We start from the raw sequence: 10,449 nt of genomic DNA, 5'->3' as shown, positions 1-10,449 counted from the left end.
ATTCTGTTCCACCAGGACGACTAGAGCTGGTGCCAGGTGTTCGACGTCCTTGACTTAGTGGGTTCGTCCGTGCAATATGACGTATTGGTTGTTCTTGTGCTTCTTCTACTTGCAAATGTTCAGCTAATAGATCATCATCCACTGAATTGTCTCCTAAGTCCTCATTGTGTTCAGCTACCGAATCGTCATTCACATAGGGGTTGTACTCATACTGATTTCCCCTCAGGTCAGCAATAGGAAATCCTAAAGTACTGGCTGCTCCCTCAGGTCCGGGAGTGGAATATGGGTCTGCAATGACAATCTTTTTAACAGGAGTGACACACAAGGCCAACCTTTCTTTAGATGTTACTCCTAAGAATGCACGGACACCAAGATCACTTTCAACATGAACTGGTGTAAACGGTTGGTCGCCACAAGTGAAAGGAACCTCCAATTTCAACTCATAAATCTGTTTATCAACTTTAAGTTCCTTGTGCAATATGTCAAGAAGTTGCAAGTACGTTACAGTATCCTCCATCGGTATCACCATGCATTGAGGGTCCTTGAAAATCCACTTATTCCCTTGTAATTCCCAAACACCATTGTAGGATACAAAAACGTAGACAATAGAGCCTGTGTTGGAAAAAAAAACATTAAAATTGTCAGGAAAACTGTCATTTTTTCAGAAATACATTAAAAAAGAACTTTATCGAGCTAACATCGAGCTTTATCGAGTTAGAATCGAGCTCTTATCGAACCCTATCGAGCTACTATCGAGCTACAATATCTCAAAACCGAACATAAACCCTCCATCAAACCCTATCGAGCTCATATCGAGCACATATCGAGAAACCTAAACCTATTGAGCTCAAATATTGTAGGGTCCCATCGAACCCTTATCGAACCATTATCGAGTTTCCATCGAGCACAATCGAGCACTAATACCCAACCCTATCTAGCTATAATCGAGCTCACATCGAGCTACATCGAGCTCTTACAAGACCTTCTTCGACATACCATCGATCTCATATCGAACCGTTATCGAGCTGATATCGAGCAAAAGAGTTGCAGAAAACCCAGAAAAACACAGATCGCAGAATCTCTCAAAAAATCCCGAAAAATACACCAATATAGGCTCAAATCTGTTCAAAATAGCCAAAAAAAATGTAAACAAATAATACCCAATACATAAAATATAAAATCTTATTACCCATGGTTTTTCTCCTCCAAAAACTCTCAAAATAGATGTTGTCTTTGATATTAACGATTTCACAGAGACAATGGAGATGGCTAACAATGATTTTGACAAGAAAATTATACAAAATTGTAGGTTTTGTGTATGATTTCGTGAGAATGAGAGAGAGAGAGAGGGAGGAGAGTGGAAGAGAAGGTTTTGTGATTTTTTGATATAATGGGTGGGGTATTTTGGGTATGGGAGGAAATTTTAGCATTAATTTGAAAATATTATTAATGTTGGGATTTTTTGGTAATATTAGGTATTATTAGAGATAAAAAGTGAAATTTCCCTTACATAATTAATTAAACTAGTTACATAATCATCAAACAACATATCAAGCTAGCTAGTTATAGAAAATAAAAAACAAATATCACTAATAATCCAAACATTTCAAGTTCTAACATTGGCAATAACATTACCTATTGAAGCTATGTTTAGAAATTTAAATAGCAAGTCACAATAATTTTTAAATTTTACTAATACATATATATATAATTAATAACATTATATAAAATAGAAAAATAAATAAAAAATATAACACAAATATACTAAAAAATAAGTATTAAATTCAGAATAATATAAAAAAAAATTAACATAAACAAAGTTTTAAGGTAACAAACCTTCCTTAATGCTCAAAATAACCTCTAAATCAATATTAGCAACTCTAAAACCTATACATAATAAACACATTATATCTATAAAAAAAATCATACAAACAAAGATTTAGTGATTCATACCTTTATTGAAGCTCAAGAACTTATTTTAATGTAAGAAAACCAGTCAAAGTCTAATAACAATACCCATTTTCGAACCCTAAAAATACCCACACCCAAAGTATTTATTTTCTCACTCAAATATAAAAATGGAACTAATATTTCTGTTTTTAAGTAAGAAAAATGGTTTCAAATGGTAAAAAACACATAAAAATGGTATATTTAGTGAAACCCTCGTGGGAGTACAACAACAATGGAGGTTTTCTGGGTTTGGCGTTTGAGATTTTTGCTTCAGAGAGACGAATGAGGAACGAGAGCTATATATTAAGGGTATTAAAACTCTTTTACTTCGGTTCTTATATAAAAACCGAAGTAGAAAAGGTACTTGTTGACCACGATTTTGGCCAACGATGAGTAGACGTCTAAACTACAATAAAACTTCAAGAGAAAAATATGACACTGATCATTTTATAGTGGTTCAGCCCCAATTTATTGGTAATAGCCTAATCCACTTGGAGTTGTGATATATATATATATATCCTACACTTAAGATCAGATGACCTTGAGTCAACTGAGTTTCTTAAGTGTAAGTAGAAGAATATATAGTTTCTCTCTCAGAAAATGCCCCAAGTAACAGTCCCAAAGTCTCCAAACTAGAGAGTTTTTCTCAGACTAAAAAGATCAGATCCCTCAAAATGATGCCATGAGCCATTTATTTATAGGCTCATGGATCGTACATCAAATATCTCCCTTTGACCGGGTCATTGGTTCTTCCAACAGACTTTAATAATCAAATATAAATTAAATTAAATTACAACAATATAGCTACTATTTCGGGATATCTGAGAGATTCCCGCAGCAGTTGAGAATGATTAGGGTTGAAGCTGTTATCGAGGACATAGGCAAGCACCTCTCGTCGGCAAAGCACTCCTCTAGCACACCTCTGGTCTAGCATGACACATCTCTGGTCTAGCAAAACACTTTACTGGTCGGCCAAAATAAATGACTGGTCGGCCAAAATGAATGACTAGCCGGCCAAAACGACTGACTGGTCAGCCAAAACACTTTATTGGTCGGTCAAACGACTGACTGGTCGGCCAAACTCCTAACTGGTCAATCAAAAATCTTTACCGGTCGGACAGAAATTCTATCAGGTCGCTCAGATCACTTTATCACAACTCCGAAGAGCCAATACATTTATTGACTATTAATGTGCCATTTACTGACCATGCATTGCTGCTTGTCACTTCTGATTGCCACACCATCGAAGTGAAATTTTGGGGATAACATTTGCCTCCCAAGTTTATTATATGATTTTCTCATATGATAAACTTTTTCTCTAGTCCAAAAGCTTCCATCCGGTCAGTAACCTTCACTTTTGTAGTAAACCCACGATTGAACTTTTCTTTTGAGTTCTTCAAATTCTATTTTTTGATCTTGTTGTAGTACCCCATGAGTAAGAAAACATGTTTGTGCCCCATGCCCTTGAGACTTATTGTCGCCTTGGATCCTCTAGCCAATCGGTCATTTTCTTGGCCCCTTGAATAAGTGTGTGACTAATAGGATAGGATTACCTCTTTGGTCCCTTCTCAACTCCTCAGAAACAACTTGGCCGATCGAAACATACACTCATTTCTTCAAACTACTCGGACACGCAGCCTCGAACGCAGCTTCTCGGATGCCCAGCCAGCAGCTCCTCGGACATGCACCCCAACACTCGAACGCGCGCAGGCCTGCTTGAACACACTCGGCATCCGCTCGGACACCACCCAGCCGATTAGACACCATGCAGTTGCCCCTCAGATGCACCTGCCTCCGGACTCGTGCGGGCCTGCTCGGACACACTTGGCATCCGCTCGGCCACCACCCAACTGATCGGACACCATGCAACTGCCCGTCGGATGCACCAGCCTTCGGACCCGCGCGTGCCTTCTTGGACACACTCGGCATCCGCTCGGCCACCACCCAACTGATCGGACACCATGCAGCTGCTCGAACGCGCCAATTCCTCGGATGCCCAGCCAGCCGCTCGGACATGCCAGCCTCTCGGATGCGCACCTGCAGCAGCTCCTCGGACACCTCTTGTTCCTTGGCTCCTTGGATGCAACACCATCACCCAGCCGATGACACGCACCAAATCCGCTCGGACACATGCCACTATTAGCTCCTTAGGCTTGTACCAAACTTTATGGCTTATGCATTTAGGCGCCAAAAATTTATGATTATTATTGTTGTTGTTCTCATAAATTTTTATCTGGGTAGTAAAATATTTTACTGCTCAGAGAAAATATTTTACTAGGTAGTAAATATTTTTTCTTTGTATTTATTTGTTCGTGTTTGTTTGGTTCACTCCAGGGACTCATCACTGTTAGTCATGCTCAACAACAGAGTTTCCTACTTGACCAATGATATATGCTCAGCCGACCAGGGAAGTTGTATCTGCTCTCCCGACCAGAAAAACTTTGCACCTGATCAACTAAACTTTGTACCTGGCCAGTAGTTTACTCTTTTTTCTTGTGAAGACAATTATTACTTAGCAGCTTTGATATTTTTCTCGTACAACCGAGTTGTTGGCATTTATATTTTACTTTTCTTTGCTAACTTGAAACATTCTAAGTCTTTTTATACTTAAAAAGTTATAAGTTTTTTGTGAATAGTAAAGTCACTCTGATGTATGCCTTATATTTTCGCATGAGTACTTAGTTTTCTAACTTAGAAATTTTAGACATTTCATAAGTCTCTGCTAAGTATACTTTCTCACACTCTTATTGCTCTAACATTTTATGAGCATAATGTTTATTATCGCACGAATATCTGCTTCTAACTTGAAATTTTAAAAAATTCCAAGTTACTTAAGCTTTGTCAAACAAGTTAGCTTAATGGCCTTTTTGGACTTCGAAAATTTACAAGTCAGCCTAAAAATAGATATCTTAACTCGTGCTCTTATTGCATGTGTTAAATTATATACCAGTATATCCCATATGCCCCCCAAGTGATCGAGGGTTGAAAGATCCTTAGTCACTTGCTACTTGACCGCATCTGTTCAAGCAGTTAATTACTCGTAAAACACATAGAATATATGGAAAATATTCGAGCAGTTGAACACTACTTGAATGTATCGACCAGTTGAACACTGTTCCGGGATAATTAACACACATGCACATTTGTAACAAGATTCGACCACGCTGCGCATAGTCTCTTTTATTACTCGTAAATTAAAAAGGACAAAACGTGTCTAATAACGAGTCTGAAACAACAAAAATTGTTTAAAAATTAAATGACTGGTTAGCAAATAACCAGCTCATAAACCAAACTTAAATAACAAGTAAAACAACTTGAAATTAAGCTACCACTCTGAAAGCGGTATTTAGAAATAATATATTCACAGACGCTCGTCGTTCCAGTGGTTCCTGATCCTAACACTCCTGCTCATGTCGAAGTGTCTCGGCATACCTCTCCCTTGCTTTGTTGCTATCCTCAGCCAAGTGTGGACCTCCACATATAGTGTCTAAGGTAAAGTCCACAAGCCCAGGCTGCAAGGGTGGAGATCTTTGTCATTTGAACCCAGGATTGTTGCTGCCTCCTTCTCCTTGGGGTGTCTCTGCCCGGTACTTTCTCAACTTTCCTGACCGGAGAAGAAATTCTATCTCGTCCTTGAGGTGATTGCATTCATTCGTGTCGTGACCATAATCTCCATGGAAACGACAAAACTTATTCATATCTCTCTTCCTCATCTCTTTCCTGATGGGTGGAGGTTTCTTGTAGGGAACTTCTTCATGACTAGCAAGATATATTTTCGCTCGGCTGGCCGAGAGAGTGGTGTAATTAGTGAACTGAGACTCATACTTGGTTGGCTTTTCGTTTGAACTCAACTTTGCTTTCTTTTCCTCATGGTGGTCAGACCTGTTATTTCCACGTTTCTTTCCACCATTCTTAGGATGGTCAGTTGATCCGCCTGGATTGTTTATGCCATTCTCCTCTTTCTCGATTGCAACATCCAATTTCATATACTTGTCTGCTCGGTCAAGAAATTTTTGAAGTGTTGAAATTGGATTTCTATGTATACTATCCCACTAAGGGCTCCGATAAGTTATCCCAGCAAATATGGCAACCATCTTCCCCTCGTCTCCTACAGCAGTTGCTCTATTAGCTTCTCTCATGAATCTCTGTATATAATTCTTTAAAGACTCATCTTTTCCTTGTTTGATATCTGCCAAGTGGTTGGCATAAACTGGTGGAGTCCGGGTAGTGTTGAATTGTCTACAAAGCTCCTTCCTGAATGCTTCCCAAGAGGTAATGGAGTTCGGCTTAAACTTCCAATACCATTCCTGGGTGGTATCTGACAAATTAGTCAGGAAAACTCTACACCGATAATCGTCACTCACCCCGAGCAGTTCCATCTGGTCCTCGAATTTTCCAACATGTCTAATGGGAGCTACCTTTTCTATATATACTGGTAGCACCGATGCTTTATATTTTGCCGGCGGCTGGGCTGCTCTAATCCGGGCACAAAATGGGCTTCCACTCCGGTGGTCTATCGCATCCATCCCGGAAGGTCGTTTTGACAAACCTTGCACTGCAACCGTTAACACGTCAAGCTGGGCTTGGATGGCTGGTGCAACTGATGAAGTTCCAAGGTCGTGGCCGCTTGGTCAGGCATTACCATCTGGTGCACTATCGTCAAGTATTTCTACTTCACTGGCAGGGCAGTTCAGATTTTGCCCTTTGACCGGGACGGTCCTCCTCTTGTTGGTGATAACGTCCCTTAGATCTTTCCAAGAGGCATGCTCTCCTGCCCGACCGAACACCGTACTTTTCAAATTTTCAGAGAGCCTACTATGTGGGACTTGCTCTCTCCCACTACGCTGCTGGCTGGGGTGTAGTGGAGGCTTTTCGGTACGTCCTGGGCAGTCTTTCCCTCCTTGTGGGTTGTTGTCTTCTTTATCCTTTGACTGGTCGGTGTGATGACTATCAGCCTCATCACGACCATGCACATCTTTGAATTGTGAAGTCCTCTTATCTCGAGGAATCCTGGTCTGATCCTGCCTGGGTGGAGTCTTTTTACTGCCCGATCGGTGACTTCCTGATCTAGAAGTTTCTGATTGGTGGCTCCTAGAGGGGGTTCTAGAGTTCTCCCTTTGCATTGAGGCAGTTTCGAATCAGACCCCATCATCTTCCCGACCAGGGGGGTTACTCCTGCTTCTGTCCAGTCCCCGAGAATTGGCTCTGTCAGTGGTCCTCCGACTAGTATTATTATTTCTTGCTCCCTGGATGGCTGCTTATGTCGTGGCTTGAGCATTGGCTTGGGCCAATTGGGTAGCCGCTTCCAGAGCAAGTGCTGCTTCACAATTTCTCCGGTCGACTTCCTCTTGACGTTGTCTGAGCTCTTCGCTTCTGGCCTCCATATCGTGCCTTTGCTGCTCTAATGCCGCTCTCTGCCTGGCCATCTCTTCAGCAAAAGACTCCTTCCGAGCATTGAATTGCATCATCTCCTCTTGGAAAGCGCCTATTGCTTCTTGGATTTGTTCAGCTTTTGGAATGGTCTCCTCGAGAAAGACCCTGGGCTTAGTCTCTGGGTTCTGCGGTCCAGGACCTTCTGATCTAGCAGGCTCTTTTGATGTGCCTAACTTTTTGGATGCCACATTGGTATTCTTGGGCACCATCTTGATATGATAGTCTTGAGTTTCTTCTCTTCAGGCGCTCAATGAAAGCACCAAAATGTTGACCACGATTTTGGCCAACGACGAGTAGACGTCAAAACTACAATAAACCTTCAAGAGAAAAATACGACACTGATCATTTTATAGTGGTTCAGCCCCAATTTATTGGTAATAGCCTAATCCACTTGGAGTTGTGATATATATATATATCCTACACTTAAGATCAAATGAGCATGAGCCAACTGAGTTTCTTAAGTGTAAGTAGAAGAATACATAGTTTCTCTCTCTAAACTCTCTTAGAAAATGCCCTAAGAATGCCCCAAGTAACAGTCCCAAAGTCTACAAACTAGAGAGTTTTTCTTAGTCTAAAAAGATCAGATCCCCCAAAATGATGCCATGAGCCATTTATTTATAAGCTCATGGATCGTACATCAAATATCTCACTTTGACCGGGTCCTTGGTTCTTCCAACAGACTTTAATTAATCAAATATAAATGAATTTAAATTACAATAATATAGCTACTATTCCGGGATATCTGAGAGATTCCCGCGGCAGTTGAGAATGATTCGGGTTGAAGCTGTTACTGAGGACATAGGCAAGCACCTCTCGTCGGCAAAGCATTCCTCTAGCACACCTCTGATCTAGCATGACACATCTCTGGTCTAGCAAAACACTTTACTAGTCGGGCAAAACAAATGACTGGTCGTCGGCCAAAATGAATGACTGGTCGGCCAAAACGATTGACTGGTGGGCCAAAACACTTTACTGGTCGGTCAAAACGACTGACTGGTCGGCCAAACTTCTAACTGGTCAGTCAAAAATCTGTACTGGTCGGACATGAATTCTATCAGGTCGGTCAGATCACTTTATCACAACTCTGAAGAGCCAATACATTTATTGACTATTAATGTGCCATTTACTAACCATGCATTGCCACTTGTCACTTCTGATTGCCACATCATCAGACTGAAATTTTGGGGATAACAGTACTTTCTACTTCGGTTTTTGTATAAGAACCGAAGTATAAAGTATCATTTCTACTTCAGTTTTTATATAAGAATCGAAGTAGAAAGTACCCTTTCTACTTCGGTTTTTATATAAGAACCGAAGTAAAAGCTTTCAGGGCCGCGTTTGGTTTGCTCCACTTTTCACTTCGGTTTTTTCATAAAAACCGAAGTGAAAAACCCCAATATAGTGTGCAAACCAAACATGACCCTTGTCTATTTTCTATTTTAACTTCGTTTTTTTAAGAAACCGAAGTAATAGCCTTTTTTTTTATGTACTACCATTCCCAAAAGCGAAGTAAAAACCCATTGAAAGACTTTTACTTCAGTTTTTTTATATTCTATGTGTAAAAAACGAAGTAAAAGCCTATATTTCTAGTAGTGTGCCAAAATCAGGGTTCAAAAAGTTAATTGCACGCGTGACTATTTTTATTTAATATGATTAGGGGTGTTCAAATAAACCGGACCGGACCGTAATTTTTTCTAAAAAAATAATTTTTAGAAATAATGGTTCAAAGGATTGAACCCCTACACTTAAGTTAATATAAAGTGTACCAAACCATCCAAGCCAAACAATTTAATTGTTTATAATATGTTTTTAATAGTATTTAATAGATGCACAAGTTTCTAAAAGTAAAAAAAAAAATGTAAAGTCCCACATTGTTTAGAAAGTAAACATTTATTTTTCTCACTTCTATAAAATGATTCAAAATACTTAAACTTACAACAACAAAGACAATAAGCTTCTTGTAGACTTTTATGGTCTTAAAAGTAAAACTAAAATTATTATTATTTAAATACAATTATTTAGTTAATTATTTTATAATAAAAAAGTTTTAAATTTTAATAATTTGGTTATATGGTTAAAACCAAACCAAACCTCACCAAACCGTTTATTTATGGTTTGGTTTGGTTTGGTTTTTTAATTTTAATGGTTTGGTTTGGTTTTTCATTTTGAAAAAACCGCATGAGCGATTTGGTTTAAAAATTCTTCTAAACCGCACCAAACCAAACCGTGTACACCCCTAAATATGATTGTAAAATAAAATTTTTGAACCTTGATTTTGACACCGTAAATTATTCAACCGACCAATGAACACCCCTACGAAAAACTGCCAAAACCTGTACATTCAGAAATCTGATTAGGCCTGATACTATTTTGGATCAAGTTCGGGTGTGGAATATGGGGGCTTTCGAATTTGAGTTACTTTCAAACCCGCTCGAATTGTGTTTAAAAATTAAAAATCATTTTTTGTAAAAAAAAAAAACTGAAAAACTCTAATTTTTACCATTTTTCTTTTTTGTCTCCACTCCCTCACTCGTCTCTCTCTCCCTCATCGCCCTAAGCCCCTAACAAACAACCACAACCAACCACACACACACATAAGACAACCCTTTTTCTTCTGCTCTTCTTCATAGGCACTGGCCTCTTCACCCGACAACACCATCGTCGTTCTAGGGCCTTCACCTTCAAGTGGAGCTTTAGCCTTCACAACTTCACCTGCGACAGAGACAACCTAAGCCCCACCCACTGTAACGTCCCAATTTCCTTAATAAGGCTTAGTACCTTGATTAGGGGACCAGGAGGACAATAATTGATTTAATATTCATGATTATATGAATTATGTGAGTTATATTATAATATGATTGTATTTTCATGTTTAGGTGTAGTAAGCATGCATGTGGGCTTGTTTCTTATTAGAAGGGCATTTTTGTAATTTTGGCCCGTTGAGGGCATATTTGAATATATATATGTGTGTTATATGATTGAGACCACATTATTATGTGGATAAATTTGGGCTATTTGGCACGAGACAATCATAGGGAGCAAGTTAGCAGTTTAGTCATAACGAGG

Source organism: Humulus lupulus, chromosome 6, assembly GCF_963169125.1.
Source record: "Humulus lupulus chromosome 6, drHumLupu1.1, whole genome shotgun sequence".
Taxonomy (NCBI): Eukaryota; Viridiplantae; Streptophyta; class Magnoliopsida; order Rosales; family Cannabaceae; genus Humulus; species Humulus lupulus.
Note: the sequence above shows the minus strand (reverse complement) of the source record.